The sequence below is a fragment of the Dinoponera quadriceps genome, unplaced genomic scaffold, assembly GCF_001313825.1.
Source record: "Dinoponera quadriceps isolate SergipeBrazil2010 unplaced genomic scaffold, ASM131382v1 scaffold1872, whole genome shotgun sequence".
NCBI classification, from domain to species: Eukaryota; Metazoa; Arthropoda; class Insecta; order Hymenoptera; family Formicidae; genus Dinoponera; species Dinoponera quadriceps.
In genome coordinates this window covers 231,956-248,777 of record NW_014555944.1, presented here as the reverse complement: position 1 = coordinate 248,777, position 16,822 = coordinate 231,956, and the positions used below count along the sequence as shown (strand labels likewise).

General features: G+C 49.0%; 1 protein-coding gene across 1 annotated transcript in view; it reads right to left on the bottom strand.

Annotated features, from left to right (window-relative positions):
• The window catches only part of LOC106745958 (zinc finger protein castor homolog 1-like), a 103,848-nt gene extending 94,150 nt beyond the window's left edge, over positions 1-9,698 (bottom strand). The window contains exon 1 of the mRNA XM_014622029.1: positions 8,493-9,698. The gene's annotated coding sequence lies outside the window, so the exon portion shown is untranslated. The remainder of the gene's footprint in view (positions 1-8,492) is intronic.
• Positions 9,699-16,822: the final 7,124 nt, after the last annotated feature.

Genomic DNA, 16,822 nt, shown 5'->3' with positions numbered 1-16,822 from the left:
GGGGGGGGGGGGGAGCATTATAGCGGGTTTCGCAACCGCGCGTTTACGACCGGGATTATCTGCGAGCGCATTTTCGCGATTTTCAATTTCAAAACGCGGCCCTCGTTATTTTCGAAGGTATCACGCCCGCTCGCGGCCGATCGGTTCTCTTCCTTGCGAGAGATTCGCCGGGTTCTCGGAAGGTAATTTTGTCACGCACCGCGGATGAGTTTTCGGAGAAATCGCGCGCGACTTGTTAGAAGAGAGAAGCGCTCGAATTCCTTTTGAACGAAACGCCAACGGCGACGTATCGCGAATAATTGTTCATCGCGAGGCGCGCATTCCTTTGACTGAGAGACGCGGCATTGACTTGTCAGGAGAGTCGTCCTGACAAACGATCTCGGCTATGACACCATTAAGTGTTCAACGCGCGCAGCGATGTGGACGGGAGAACTCGAGGAAGATATATGATACACCGACTTCGACACGGATGATAGCAGCTTGACTTTTCATCCGGTTTCAATTATTTTTATCCGCAATGCCGGAGAAAGATGGGGAAGAGGAGGAGAAACGTGAGGACCCGTTTCACGGAAAATCGTTCAGATTCCCGTATTAACAGAAATCGATCCGAAGACTCGTTCAAGATCGGTCTCGTCGATCGACGATCAACTTTTGCCGAGTTATTTTAGAAAAAGGGAGAGGAAAGCTCAATGTCCAGCAGGACGAGATCGGAAGTCCCACGGAAGTACGAGACGTCCGGGGCGCAGGAAGGCCGGTGGTTGATGGCGAATCGCGCCGATAATTAAAATCGATAATTATCGTGAGTTAATAACCGGTCGTTATCGTGAAACCTAACGAATAGCGGAGAGACGTTCTTTCTTCGTTCTCCTTTATTCCCCTACGGTCCCGTCATAGATCTTATTCCGCTTCTGCCCGCTGCTGACCGAAAAGGGCCCGCAGGGCTCTCTTCGTGGCGCTCAGAGGGTGGATGCGTGTACGCTCGCAGCCCGGTGCGAGGGAGGCGAGAGGGAGGAGAGGGGGCGAGGAAGGGAAGGGTGAAGGGACAGGGGGTAGGTGCAGAAGAGCAGAGTCACCGATTTAAATTGAAGTCGGGGAACACCCGCGAGGGAGAAACGTTCGCTGGCCTATCAGGTTTAATAACACCCGGCACCGACTCTATCTGAAATTACGGATGGTGCTGCGATCGGGGCGGCCTTCTTCTTCTTCTTCTCCTCCTCCTCCTTCACCTCTCCCACCTCCTCCCCGTCCACCTCTTCGCCTTGTGCCCCGTGCGATTCGAAGATCCCCGATCGAGATGATCGTCGAAATCATAATTCATCGGTACGCCTGACTCCCTGGTAGCGCGGGAAACGTTTACGACGCGGGGCCACATCGCGCAGAAGCTGAGCTCCGACCGAGGGAACTTTGCATGAGCAACGTGAAGTTCAATGCCTCAAAACTGGAATAACTAATGCCTTTCCGCGCCTCGAAGACAAAAGGAGTTCCACGTCCGAACGCGCAATGTCCTCGTTTTCTCTCGAAATTTCTTCGAGCGAAATTTCACTTGAAAAGTAGAGTGACAGCCGAGTCTCTCGGATTCGAGTGATTTCTCACTCGTACAGAGTGAATTCTACACTCTGAAACGCCGAGGGAATATTTTCACTCGAAACTGCAGAGCGTATCCGATCTATTCCAACGTCTGAGAAAGGGATTCGGCAACAATTACCAAGATTTCGTTGAATCAAACATTTCATCGAAACATCTACCAAATCTTGTTCATTGTTACCAAATCATTCTTTTACTGTACGGTAATAACATACTGAGAAAAGGACTTGTTAAATATTCGCCGACCAAATATTTGATTACTACAACCAAATAATTTAATTCCGTATACCGTATATGCAATATTGTACGTAGTTTTAGATATTGTACGCGGAACTAAGTTTTATTCGTTCGCAGTAGTCAAAAAAGCATTTGATCATGAAATTTTAGTACTTACTATCAAATCCTCCTAACAGCGTAGAGGGACTTGGAAATCGTTTGGATTGCGAAGCGTAACGAATTGTTCACATTCACCGTAATAATCATAATCCACGAGGTTTAATAGCGACATCCCGAATTTTCTAAGGTAAAAAGAGAGAAGAGAGACCGACGAACCGCGTGGGTGTGTTGTTCGACGGCGCGACAACTTTTGCGGATCTCACGCGGAGAGGAATCGCGTGCTAATTCGACAATTAGCAGGACGGCGCTCGCGAAACTGTCTCGCCCACGGTCCAGAAACACGGTGGTGGAGCGGCGGTCGAGTCGCCTCCATATTTATAAGTTTCATACCTCTGAATTCTTACTCGGGCCGTAATTGAAAACCTGCTGAATTAGCTATTAATTCCTCGCGGTCTAATTTATGCGAAACGATCTATAACTATTCATAGGGAGCGTTGATTCTTCGTTACTGTCCGCTGTGGAACTATGATTCGCGTTGCTCTTTCTTCCGTGTGCCCGCGCGTCGGAAATTTGCATATCCGCGCGATCGATTGTCGTTGACGAAACCGCATTGTCGCCACTCTTCTGTCTTCGATTTCCGACATTAGCATGAAAAACGATGCAAAATTCTGAAAAAAAAGACTGGCAGAGTCGCGATGACTCCGCGATGACTTCGCTGTTTCGGCAAAATGTCTCGCGTGTGTGTGTGTGTGTGTGTGTGTCGCGGGAAATCGACGTTTCCGTGTCGTCGTTCCAGAAAGGTAATGAGATTAATCACGAGAATGTGCCGGTTGATCGCGAATTTATTCGCAGTTCGACGCGAAACAAAGCACGAGCGACGCGAGAAAATGATCAACGTGACTTCCGCACATGCGGATTGATGTCCGAACTAATTAATTCGAGCGCGACCGCATGGTGGGCGAGTGTGCGCGCCGTAGGGAGAACGTATTTTCCAGGCTGGGTGTGACCTCCGAGACGGACACAAATAATAGACGCGAAACTACGGCACATGTGTCCGTCATTTGTCACATGACCTGCTTTTGTCTTCGCTTTTTAATTTTACCCATTGAGAGGGCGCGGAGTGACGACGGCGTTGTAGACACCCGGGAAAGAGCAGAGAGACACGACCGTGGTGGGACGAAGAAGAACGAAGAAAGGAGACACACCGGAAGAACCCGGGCGATTATCGGTCGACCGCGAGGAAGATTCCTATCCCTTCCTAAAAGTGTTCCCGAGAAGACAGCGCGGCTTCCCGTGTCACCCTCGCCACGAGAACCAGCGACGCGAATATTTCGCAAAAATGCAAAGTTGCAATGTAAGCGAGAAAAGAGAGAGAGAGAGAGAAGAGGATGGGAACTCGACGTTTGGAATTTGTAAGGTGGAAACAAGGTGACGTTATAGCGCGATATACAATCTGTTGGTAATGTCCGCGACGTAAAACGCTTGGACTATGGCTAATTAAGACGCCATTAGATAGGCAGATGCAAAAGATTAAGACTCGCGAAAGAATCGGATGAGGGAGCCGCGAAGAGGGATGGGGCAGAGAAAGAGGCGAAACGAAGGTGAAGAAACGCGCATTGGGACTGTCGGGTAAAGCCGCGCTGGAGGAGGGGGGCCGAGGTGCTGGAGGGGGAACAGACGAAAGAAAATCACGCGTGGTTCGTCATAAGAGGAATTCCTTTGGCGATACTGGAACCTCTCTCTCTCCCGCCCGCTCTCCCGCCGCCCTCGTCTTCTTCTTCTTCTTCTTTTCTACTCGCTCGTCCCTCCCTCCCCCGTCCCTTCTGGCCCAGAGACCCCCGTGCTTTTTTACTGGTTTATGGGATTTTTTTCACGCGGACCGCCGAGTCGTACATCAGTGAGGGCTGACTGTGAGTCGTCTCGCCTTCTTTCTTCCACCAACGCGCTCGGACTCTCGTGCGCTCCGGCGAGAAAGAAATGGGAGAGAGAAGGAGATAGAGAGAGAAAGAAAGAGAGAGAAAGAGAGAGAGCAAAGGGAAAGAGGGAGGAACAATAAAAAAGAGCAAATGCCAGCCGCCATAAAAACAACTGAAAGTATTAAAAACTTTAGGCCTTTTACTGCCGAGCTGCCTCGGAGGAGCGCGGTCGGATATATGCGCGACGAGCCGAGACGATGACGACGACGACCACGTCGCATCGGGATATTCCCGAGCACTTTGCGCGATACTCGCGCGATTATACGTGTAAAGTTTAACATTAAGCGCGACGGTAATGTAACGATCAATGTTGAATTAAATCAATTACCCGTTACCGTACCATTTAGCCGCCGTAAAACGCGTCGTGAATTTACGTCTTTTTGCGTAGATCGTAATTACAGTGAGAGAGAGAGAGAGAGATAGAGAAAGAGAGAGGGAAATGAAGAAGACGAAGTATCGTAGATATTTATATTAAATACAAGAAAAACCCCTTGATTGAAGTACTTTCTACGCCGATACCATCGTAATTAATACCGCGCGTATTTGCATCGCGAAGGACAAAAAGAGCCACGTGCGAATGAAGTTGAATACATTACTCGCGTGCGAGTGTGAGTGTCATTAAAAGCACGAAGATTATATCGTATCCTACGTTTTCATCGGCGTATCACACGTCGACGTCTTCGGGTTTCGCTGTCGCGCCACTGCGGTATGGTCTTAATTAACATCGTATATATATTAATATCAGATAAACGGGGAGATAAAAATCCACGCGCAATTAAATACGAGCGTCCGAAATTCGGCGGCGCTACTCGCGCGGCCGTTGTACTTAACGGCGATGACTTAAGATTTCGCACGTAATTAACGAAATTAACATGCAATTATATCGAGGATGATAGATTGAACCGGTGAAAAATGTAACGACCCGCGTGTGGAAATCGTGCCTCGGGTTCTCGAGGGAAGAAGGGCCACTGTAAACAAAAGCAGATGAGGATCTCGCCGGCGAGCCGCGCGGCGGACCGTGGAAGAAAAAGAAAGGCCTCCGAGAGGAGGAGGAGGGAGAGGAGGAGGAGGAGGAGGCGGAGGACGGCCGGCCCTCGTAAAATTATCGTACTTTAATAAAACGTGTCGTGCAAAACGCGAGGATAACGAGAAAATATAGGGTTCGAAAGACTCGTGAAATTTATAGAGCGATCGCCGCGCCGGAGGAGTCTCGCTTTTTGGAGTCGCGCCGTTCGGCTCGGCCTCGTTGGCCCGTTCTTCGCCACTGAGCCACAATAAGATCCGGAATAAATCAGCCGAATGTCCGCCATCCAAGTCCGAGCTCTCGGTAGCTTAACGGACAAAAATTCGCCGTGTCGCAAGGGAACCTCCAGCGAGCCCGCGGGAGCGGCCAGGGGAGGGAAAGTCGCGCTCCGCGAACTCGACAAAGTTCGAACACGGCAACAGGTGTCCCCTCTGGAATATGCGTTGCGGTCCAAGCCGCAGTCAACCGCAGAAGGATATTAGGGAAAGCCGTTTGGTGAGAAAATAAACGAGAATTTTTGATATCGATCTCTCTCCCTCTCTCTCTCTCTCTCTCTACGAAGTTCTCTCGGGTGAAATAAAATATACGTTAAGTTGTTCGGTAGGTTTCCTTAAATCTCTCCAACTGCACACGCATTGTGCCGATTAGGACGTCCGGATAATTCGCTATGAGAAATGACTACCATCTTGGGCTGAGGAATAGATAACTGTACGCTCGCGGTGGTTCGCGCTCGGAACTACGTACAACTCGTGCGAGCAATTTTCTGTAATCGAAAACAAATTAAAGCGCGTTCCCTTCGATCCCCCCCCACNCCCCCCCCCCCCCCCCCCCCCTTGCGACGCAACGTTTCGTTTATCCAGACGCGACAGATGCGAGCTCAGCCGTTCTCTTGCGCAAGCGAGAGCAAAGCGGCCGCTGTGACGCTTCTTTTTTCAACGCGAGGCGAAATCTCTCTCAGTCCAAACAGCGGTTAATTTAGCAAATCCGACGAGATAGCGCGATAAGAGCGAGAAGATAGAGAAAGGAAAAGCGAGCGAACGAGAGCGGAAGAGAGAGAGAGAGAGAGTGAGTGAGAGAGGGGGGAGGAGGGAGGAGGGAGGCGAACAACGGAGCTGCAGTTTGGTAGCGAACGCTGTAAATTCTCGATTCTTTAATCTCGGCAAACCTTCATCGCCTCCCAGCGATCCCCCCCCCCCTGCGCGGTCTAGCGAGAGATCGCGGTGCTTCTCGAGGGCGCCTTCCGCACACACATGTGTGCGTACCGTAGAAACGCACCGACACACACGCACGCGTGTACACGGTGCGTCGAGGGAGCCTCCGAGCAGTAAATCTCGCGGACAAACAATCATAATTTTCGAAGAGCTAACAAAAAGCAAGAGACTCTTTAAAGGGAGCCGATGCCAGGCAACATGAAATGCGGCCGCCTCCGCTCCTCCAATTGTTTCGCGGTTTTCTTCCCTCTCCCGGCCGGAGAGCAGTTCGCGTTTCTCTCCGTTCGGCTCGACCCTTTTCTTCCCTTCCTCTCTGTCCTTCGTCCACTCGTCCTTTCCTCCTTTTGCCGATATACGCTGCGACGTATATCAACGTACACACGACGCCCCGGCTGTCCTCTGTCCTCCTCCCCTCCTCTTCCTCCCCCTCTGCATTCCCCGTCTGTCCCTTCCGATTCCTATTCCGCCTTTCTTGATTTCTTCATTTCTTCCCCGTGTCCTCCCTTCGTTACGTCCGCCACTTTCTCGCGATTCTTCCTTCGTGTCGTTTTTGCGACGCCCCCCCTCCCCCCGATTACCCGTGCTCGGCCGATACTCGCGATTACCTCCCGACGTTACCTCCGATCGTTTTCGCGCTCTTTAACCCCTCTCTCTTTACGACTATCCGGCTGATTGTTTCGCACAAAGCTTTCAGCTTCCTTTTTCACCGGCGGACACTTTATCACACCGGTAACAAATTAGGAAGTTCGAGCACACGAGATTAAACGAGTCTACACCAAGCCCGTTCGCTTGCCTTAAACGTGCACTTTTTTCATACTTTCCTCCGAGTCATGCGTCACGCGCGAAATAACCGAAATAATTCGTCGCGGAAGCTCCTGCGGCGCAGAGGAGAATCTCGCGGCGATAATATTATCGAAAGGACGCGCTCGGGATATCGCTCGTTTGATTAGCGTTCGCGCACCGGCGAGATACGAAAAAGCCGATAATCCTGATTAATTGTACGTCGTAAACATCGGCACACGAGGATTACGTGTTTGCAAATCAAATAAATACGTCGGATCCTCTCAGTAGGACAGCGAAACCGAGAGAGCAATCCGTGCGACGCTTTTATCGGGGAGCGGAACGCCGCAATGAGAACGAGATGCTGGAGTGGGCGTAGGAAGAGAAAGAGAAAGAGAGAGAGAGACGGCGGCGACTTCCGTGAGAAAAGAACGAAAACGCGAGAAAGGAAGTGACATAATCACTAGGAAACCTTCCTGTCGAGAGATCGAGGTCGAATTCCGACAGGAAGGTCGACGCTTGCGGACGCAAAACGGATAATTTTCGGATCGTCCGCTGTCCGGCCACGGGCGATTTAACGTCGGCGTGTCGGAGTAAACTGCGTTATCAGGCATACAGTGTTATTATCGCGGACGAGAAAATCGAGGAAGCCTCCCTCCGGCTCTCGGGACAAAAAAGGAGAGGAAGTCGCGAGAGGCTCCGCAAGGTTGAAGCGAGATGGCAGCGTTCGACACGCGCGGGTAGATTCTGCCAAATCGAACGGACGTAAAAAGCCGTTGGCGCGTGATTTCCGGCGGGCGGATTTTTATCGGACTCCGCGAAACCGTCAGAAACGTTTCCACGGGCTAATTTCGTACCCCGAGACGCGCATCGGAACGACGACGCGGAAAGTTCGGGACACGAGAGAGCTGCCAACTTCTTTACGCGCTTCTCGCTCGAGACAACCCATCATCGTTGTGACATAACTTAAGCCCATTATCGTTAACATTGTTCGGACTGAGGAATGTTTACGAGCAGCGCCTATCGAGCGATGGAAATAAACGCAGAAGTGCAGCCGAGCGCCGAGGGGATGTATTGTAAAATTTCTGCGATGGCAGAGACATGGCCGTTTGCTTCAACGCGCAACAAGAACGATACAAAGTAGTGCAAGACGATCGACGTATTATCGAAGTACGCACGTCGTGAGAGGCAAACCGCTGATTTGTACAATTACACTTTGCGTTTAGTTGAAGTCCAAATATCGCAGGGAACACGATTGTTCTTTAGCGCAACGTGCGTGATAATACAGTATGTTAAATTACCGATGAAACGCATCTCTGTTCGTAAACTGTCCCAACGAGCAGCGAAATGTTTAAACAACATCTGCGAGCTGTTTGAGATTTCGAATGCCGAGCAAGATCCATTGGCGTTACCCTCGGTACATCCAATACGACGCGATGCAATCTGATTCAATGCCGGTCGAAATCGAAACCGGCATTGGACGGTTCAAGTTTGCCAGAGGTTTACCCCTCGTCGAATCGATACGAGACATCGACTCAGCACCGATCGATCGCTCGTACGACAGCCGAAAATGGACTTTACCTCTTCCTCTTTAGTTGGTATCACCGTTCCTTCCACGAAGCACTCCCATCGATATCACCATAGTTCTGACATGCCTCGGCGATGAGCCCAACGAACCAGTTACCGATTATCCACACTGATCACCCCGACTATTCATCGACCCCGGTCTGTTCACTCCAACAAGTGACAATTCAATTACAGCTCGCGCACCAAACTCGCAGAGGCCCTGCGATTGAGATCACTCACACCGAACAATCCAGCGGATCGGAGTCTGTGGATTCGTCGCTGATCCTACCGATCCGATCGACCTTCGAAGCTCTCTGAGGTATCTTGGAGGAGTCCTGTCTTGCGAGGTGTGCACACATCAGCTCCTAGAAATCGTCCACCTCCGGATCGAACACCGAGACCACTTCCACCCTCACCGACTGTCACCGGCCACCGAAACGCGAACACTCTCCGTGCCACCTCGAACACTGTCACTCCTCGGGCTCCGAGAAGCGTCCGAATGATCATTCGACATCCTCGATCAAGATCTGGTCTGTCAGTTCGAGGGATTAGTGCTGCTCCCGATCAATCACGACTGATTTCTCCCGTCTCGCTGATTAAGTCTCATGACGCACCACGTCGAACCGAATTTCTGCTCCAATGGCACTCCACAGACTGGGATTCCCGATCTGTCGCGACGTTCGGAGGAAAAGATCGTTCCTCAGGGAGGGGGGTCAGAGGGGCATGAGGGTGACAGTTTCAGCAATGGCACTCCGGTGGACGCGGCTACCACCTAATCGACGTTCCCGAGCGAGTACGCAACACCGAAACGTGAGGAGCTCATTTCCGCGACACTGTCGGAAACTGTCGCTTCGACGGATCCTCGCTGCTCGGGAGGGCGGTCGCGTTAGGAGCCGCGCGGGTTCTCCAACCCGTCGAACTCGGTGTACCCGTGTGTCTTCGATTCCCGAGGCTGTCTAAGCACCCGCGATGAAGAGGGAGGTGTGCGCTCGCGCGCCCGATCGAGAGGGGGAAGAAGTGGGGGTGGTCTTCCGGACCCCGCGTCCGAAGAGGGCGGTTCGCTCCGCGTCTTCCTCAGGCTCGCGCAAATTTCCTCGCCGCGGTTTCCACCCCCGGCGGATGACGACGACGACGACGGACGCCACCTCGCCGCCGATAATGACGCTTTCGTCGCCACGAAGGTATATCGGTTTCCCCGGGTTCTCCACCGAGCCCGGAATGTCAGAGAGGAGAGTGCGCGTGGCTCGGCTGGCGCGAGATGACTGAACCCCTCCGAAGGGTGAGAGACAGAGACGGCGGAGAGGGGGAGCAGGGGTGGGAGAGAGGGGCGGAGGGGAGAAACACGCCGATCTCCCCCTGGCCCCTCTTTCGCCGACAGAGAAAGACCGCGGGTTTCAAGGGTCCCCACCAAACCGCTCGTCGGAGGATGCCCCACCCCGTCGAGAGCAGTGACGCGTCGCATTCTCCCCGCCTTCGCCCGTCGTTCCACCGCCTCCCACCCCCGACGAAGAGCGTCGTTGCCCCTTCCCAGCTGGCCGCCGGCGTCGTCGCGATACTCGCACGACGACGACGGGGGCAAAGAGACGGAGTTCTGCCACCGCCGCGCGACTCCTTCCTCTTCTTCCGCTACGCGATCGCTGTCGCACGCATTCGTCCACCGGCTGGCGAGCCGCGCGTACCGCTCGAGCAGCCCCTACAGCGCGCGCGCGGATAGGCGGAATCGCGGGGGTGGCCGCGCGGAGAACGTTAACCCCCCTCGCCACCGAGGAGGGTAATGGAGTAACTCGAGGTTTTTCAACCATTTTTTTGCTCTTTTCCCTTTAAACCCGGGTAGACGTTGTCGCGAGCAGTAACGTACGCAGCGGCGATTTTTGAAACGGGACTCTCTTCGTGAAATATCACCGGTATGATTAGTTCGTTGACGATGAAAGGAGCAGCCTGAACTCTCTTTTCGCGATGACGCGCTTAAATCGGCTAACTTGGAGGATCGTGTCGTGGAAATATTATTGCTTAATACTCGCTTTCATTGTTTCCGCCTTTTACCGGACAATTTTTCGTTAACACGCGCTGTCATTTTGTCAAGTGGAAGAATACGTGGGGACGAAACGTTGCCGGTTCGCCATTATGTTTCGCGAGTAGGGAGAGTCGGGCAGGATTTCGGAGTGCATTAATTTCCCACCCCTGCGCAGAATCGCCACTTTATCCTGCAGAGGACGGTTCTGCCGACCAATGACGTCACTCGAGTGCCCTCGAAGGACACTCCTACTTTTCACCCCCCTCGAAGGTTTTTGCCGATACTGTACTTGCGATACTTATCGCCGGTGCGTTACGCAGGGGTGGCGATTATTCGGGGTTTCTATGGATGTCGCTAATTGAGAGGAAATGAGGGGACACTATTCTGTCGTGGAAAACTGAACGGGATCAAAGGACTAGGAGGAACAATAAAACGGAAGCCGGAATAGTAAGAAAGTTAGAAGAAAGGGTCTATTTTTACGCGATGGAAGCATTGAGGAGTACGTGAAGATCAAGCTGAAATGTCCGATACGCTTTCTGACAATAAATACGTTTGTAATAAGCTATTTCTGCTCTCACTAATGATTGTTCCAAAGAAACAATGAGAAAGAATCGGGAGATGCGTTGATCTAATTTTTCTTCCCCTTTTTCCTTCCACGTACTTGTTATTCCCGTTATGTTTCTGATACACCGCGACATTAATATCCCTTCCAACTTTTAGATTGACGTTTCCGAGCTATTTACATCGTGCGGGTAGCTTGTAACGGGGATTAAGGATGATTAAAGCTGAAAAGAGTCATAAACGAAAATGGGCCTGATTCACGTGATTATACCAGTCCGCCGTGTGAACGTTCCTCCTGCCTTTTGATTTCTTAACGCGCTCATTTATCACAATTATCGTCCCGTTCGTATTTATATTCCTTATATCTCTTATGTATTTCTCGCGCTGGTGTGTGTTACCGGTCTTACGCGTCTCGTCTATTTATTGAAATTCCGCGAATTATCCTCCTTGCACGGTTCGAAGAAATATACGTTACATTACTTATAAACCAAGTAATGTATATTATATTATTTTAATTCTCGTAACGCACGCACACACACGCTTACTTTTTTGTGTTCGTTATCTAAACTATTATTATTCGAACGCCGTGAAGATGAAGTGAACGATGTGCGGCTTTGATTATTTAAGAAAACACGGAAATTAGTGAAAAAAATTTGTCGCAAACTTATTATAAATATTGCTTTGTATTTTTTACTCGGTAAATAGAAAGGTCGTTGAACTTCTTCTCGGTATTACGCACGCAACGACCGGTCGATGATCAGGTAGACGATTTTCGGAAAAGTAGAATGTGGGAAAAAGTCGCGGAGTCCCGTTAGGTCTCGAAAGGGTTGAAGCGGGACCCCTCGAAAATGGGTCAGAACGCCCGTGCGCCCTCGCGTCGTCCCTCTTTCTCTCTCGGCGTTTTCTTAAAGGGCCGCTTAGCCCACCAATAAAGTATCGTGTATCCAGGTATCGGAAATAGTACGGGACCGCGTGATTTTGCGTAATGTGCCAATGATTTAACACGCGGAACCTTCGTACGACTTCCGAAGGGGTTTCGATTTCCGTGAAAAGGATTTTACCGTTTCGGGGATCGTGTGAGAAAACCATTAGCGTAAAGAAACCCTTAAATAACGGAAGACCGCCCAGGGATGAATGGAAAAGGTCGTTCTTGATTTTTCAGGTATATATTCGGCTGCGCGATGGCTCTATATTGGTTTTACCTCGGTGAACAAAAACATATAGATAAACTATACAGAAATCTAATGTTTACCGAAATATTTTACTAAAGCACGTATAGAAAATTTAATTGAATCTTATCGCGATAACTAACTCACCGATTCCTTTAGTTACTACCTAATATGATTCTATGATTTTTTATCACTATAATAATTTTTTCCAAATTTCACAATCAACGTTTCTTGAAGGAAGGATTCACGACAACGTGAAAAATCCCGCGGACAAGCGAAAGTTGAATGTACTCTCTCGGAGCACTCTCGAAGTTTAAAAATATCGCTCGGTCTCAGCCCTTCCAGTGAAAATATGAATTTTTTATCTCTCCCTCGCGGGCCATATGGCTGATGCACGTCTCCCGAGGGTAGGAAGACAAAAAAGAGAGAGAGAGAGAGGGAGAGAGAAAGAGAGCCGGGGAGTAGGGAGCACGGTGGAAAAAACCGGAGAAACTCCATAAGACGAATATTTTTAGAGTCGAATTTCCAAGGTAGTTTCCGTGGTTCCGCGCGGGCATACAGGAAAGAGGAAAGGGTTACCGTTTCTCTCTTTTTTACCGTGCGCTACCCTATCGTTTCCGCGTCTAAATCCTTCCCATCGCATCTCCCCTACGGCCGCCCTCTTCTTATTTACAGGATTCCCGAATAAACCAGATGTCATCTTGACAAATCTGTCTCTCTGCGCTTCGATTTCCGTCATCTGTTTCTTATATCGCGCGTAAAAAATTCTAGATAATTAAAAATCTAAACGCGGACAATTTAGACGCGATATATCACCAACGCGAAAGGGAGAGAGAGAGAAAGAGAGAGAGAGAGAGAGAGATGTGTCGACGATTAAAATCCAGATCTCGGAGAAATATAGCAACGGAGAATTAATAATCCGCTTTAAGGAGATGCTATAGCCGTTGACGAACTTAATAAGCGTTGATAACGTAGAGGCGATCCTCGAAATGTTACGTTACATAAACATTGACATGATCACACTACTCTAGTTCCTTGTACGTATAGATCTTATGTAAAAAATGTTAGTGCGATATAAATGCGAATAACATGAATGTACGCTACTCTGTTTTACCACATCTAACGAAGGATCCAAGCACGATACATAAAATTTTGTCTGCAAACTTTTCATACTATTGAAGGCTTTTACATGTACAATTGTAAAGATACAGAAATATTCTTTGAAATTTTCCTCATTGAAGCAAAGCACGCTCAACATGTACCAGCTCTTAGGTTGTTGTTTTAAGTAAAAAGTTTACTCTACTGGACAGATCGAGTTTCAGTCTTGACATTTTTCATCGTTTTCGTCATACGTCGGACAATGCTCCAATTGATTTTCGCACGTACCTCCGCTATGCAGAAGCATAATTCTGTGCTGATGAGGCTGCATGAGAGAGAAAAATCAGTATTTTGTCGGCAAAGTTTTCAAGTACAGCATCGCCTTATCGAAGTGCGTTTGATTCTCCGGCGTTCTCGGGAAGAGCCGGTGATGAAAATCGAGAGTGTCGTCGGACGACGCGAAAATATCGCGACGAATCGGACTCCCGTCGCGGTTAAACGTCGCGGATACGCCGGCTCTGGATGCGTTTTGCTGCGCGTGTGTCGTCGGCGTATCTACGCGTTGTACCGCGGGCAATGCATCCAGCAACGCGTTCGTACTCGTCCGACATGGAATGTGGTCCGGTTCCCGAGAGCGGGCGCGAGCAGAGAGCACTGCTATAGTTCCCGTTTTTTATCGCTTCGTAATGCATTAGCCATAATAGCCGCACGCACTTAATGGACTGTAGCCTCGTTACAGTACGCCACGTCGTGGGTGGATACGCCGCTCGTCCGCTTCGGCCGCGTTCGCTTCATTCGTTCGCTCGCTCGTTCGCGTTCTTGTCAGTCTACGCGAGCTCATCGATATCGCGCGTTGCATTTCGCGTGTGCGTCCTTTTCTCAATCTCATTCAACTTATATTCTCTTTTAACGTTCCTTTATTTCGACTTTATTTGCGTTTTTGCGCTTTCGCTTGTTCCTTTTCTCAATTGGAAATTTTTATCACGACTCTTGGACGCGCGATTTTCGGAAAAATATGTACACGTTGTGGGCCGAGAGAAAATGATGTCCTTCATTGGAAAGGAGTAGGACCGAAATGTCTGGACGTTTTGGTCGTTTTTATGATGACACGTTTTCGATAGCGTCTAGCTACCTCGACATATTTGTGATCGAACATCTAAGGGCATATCACGCTCAATTATTTTTCGAAAGGCACAAAAAATATTTTATAGTGGTAGAAACATGTGTGTAAAATTATTATCATTAATATTATAGTAAGACTTATTAGAAAAAATAGTTCTCCTGATTATCTTTCTAGTTAAAGGGTACGTTTGGTGCAGAAACGAATTTTCTATCAGCGTATTTGTTATTGGATACGGTATTATACGATGACTCTTCGACGAGAGAAACATGAGGATCGATGAATTTTCCTCCTCCGTGGAACTACCATTGTTCCTCATCGCTTCCTACATTTATCGCGTGTTTCTCGCGTTTGGTGCATCCCGCGCGACCTTATGTCTCTGGCCCATAGATATGCAATTTCGTCCGCTCCCGCAGAAGATAAAACCATTACTCGCGCATTACCCTCCATCACTCGTCAAAGCAATCACGCTCGCTATTCTACTTAAACAAATGGAGAAACCCGCATCGATGGTCACGATCGCATCAATCAATAATCACGTCTGCGAAAATCGCATCCCACGGTAGCGTTATTATTTACCGAGACGAGAGAGACGTTCGCCTCGCGCAACGAAGGCGCATAGGAAACCGAATAACTTTCTCCGCAACGTCGGATATTGGATTACCATTGTAATGTCGACCGGTGCGCCTTCGCATACCACGTCAGAGCAGCTGAATTAAAACATAATAATGGAAAATGCGACTCGAAACGGCAGGTCCCGAGTGTCTCTCTTTCTTATTTCACGTAGTTCTCAGTATGCCATTTAAATATTATTAGAGTTAGCTAAATTTATCATAGTTATGGAAAAAGGATCCACATGAAGTACGTTTCGAGAAAAATGAAGATGAAGATTTGACGTATGATTTAAAAAGTTTAAACAGCACTGAGGTTCCTCATAATCGTTTCTGGAGTCAAGCATGGTCCATTTTTTTAAGGATGTTCAATGGCAACCTTAACCTTAAAAAAAAAATGAGTAAAAAGGACCAACTAGTAAGAAATAGTATATGGTTAGTAGAAAATAAAAACTATTTTTTAATTAATTTTAGGCGTCTATAAAACTCAGATTTTTCGTTTTACGTAGAGAGCATACGTAGAAATATATAGACTACTCATTGGTAACAAAATTTCAAAGATCACAATTTTGTGGGTTGGATCCTTCACGGTCAAGAAACAATATTTTGTACTTGTGTTAAAATCGGTCCTTGGTCAAATTTTCTGTTAAATTTTTAACACGCCCGTACGTTAATTTAATATATTTAAGTTATCTCAATATACTTTGTATTTTGTATTGAGATATTCAACACAGGTAAGTATTATAATAACACTTTAATGCGTTAGAAAAAAATACATTTTATACTTTAGTAACGACCAACATATTACGGATATTAGTTTTGTGTTAATTCTCGACATAATATTTGCGTTATTTGCCAACACATTTACAACATACACTTTACGTTAAAGTTAACACGAAAATTTGGCTGTTCCGGACACGTGAAATGTGTGAAATTTAACACAAAATTCCCGATCGCGTTCTTTACAACTATACGGCAATTCGCACATTTTCGAAATACCACTAAGAGTAATCATCGAGCGACTCTCTTTCGGTGTGATCCTAGTGCGAGATCGCGGAAAGTAGGTCTCTCCGTGCCGCCGATACTACGATTATCAGACCGTCATGAAATAGGAGAGAGCAGGAGTCTCTCTTTCTCCCCTCTGGTCCCGAGACGACGGCCATCGATCGTCACCTGGATCCAGAAAACAATTTCGCGAAACCGGGTAACAAATCCAGTCCGAGCGTGCGCGCACACTAGCGCGCGTGCACACCGACGCGCGTTAATAACCGCCCGCGCGTTCGCACGCACGCACACGCGCGACCCGCGGCTTTTAATCTCACGTGCGTCCCCGGATCGAGAAGCGCACCGGTGGGATTACCAACACGCCCTCGTAACGGCACACGCACGCGTGCTCGCGCGCACGTCTGAAATATTCAAAGGTCCCTCTCTCGGCGTCCCCGAGCGCCTTTTTCGCCGGGTGCGTGTGCGTGTGCGTCTCGCCGAGACTGGTTTTCGATATGACTCACGCGTGTAACGCCGTTCGATACGTGTATTAGTGTGCTCGTATATCAAAACCAGTAGGCACCCCCGACATCGCGGGATCCGCGCGCGCGCGCGCGTTCACGCTCTGTCCTTTCCCTCCTCTCGCTCTCTCTCGCGCGCGCACGCTCGCTTTACGCAGGAACGCGTGTACGAACAAGTCGCCACAACGGCGTGTTCCCTCATTTTTGCAGACTACCTTAAGTCTAAGTCGTTCTATTTAAGCGAGCGCATGGAATTAAGTAACGACC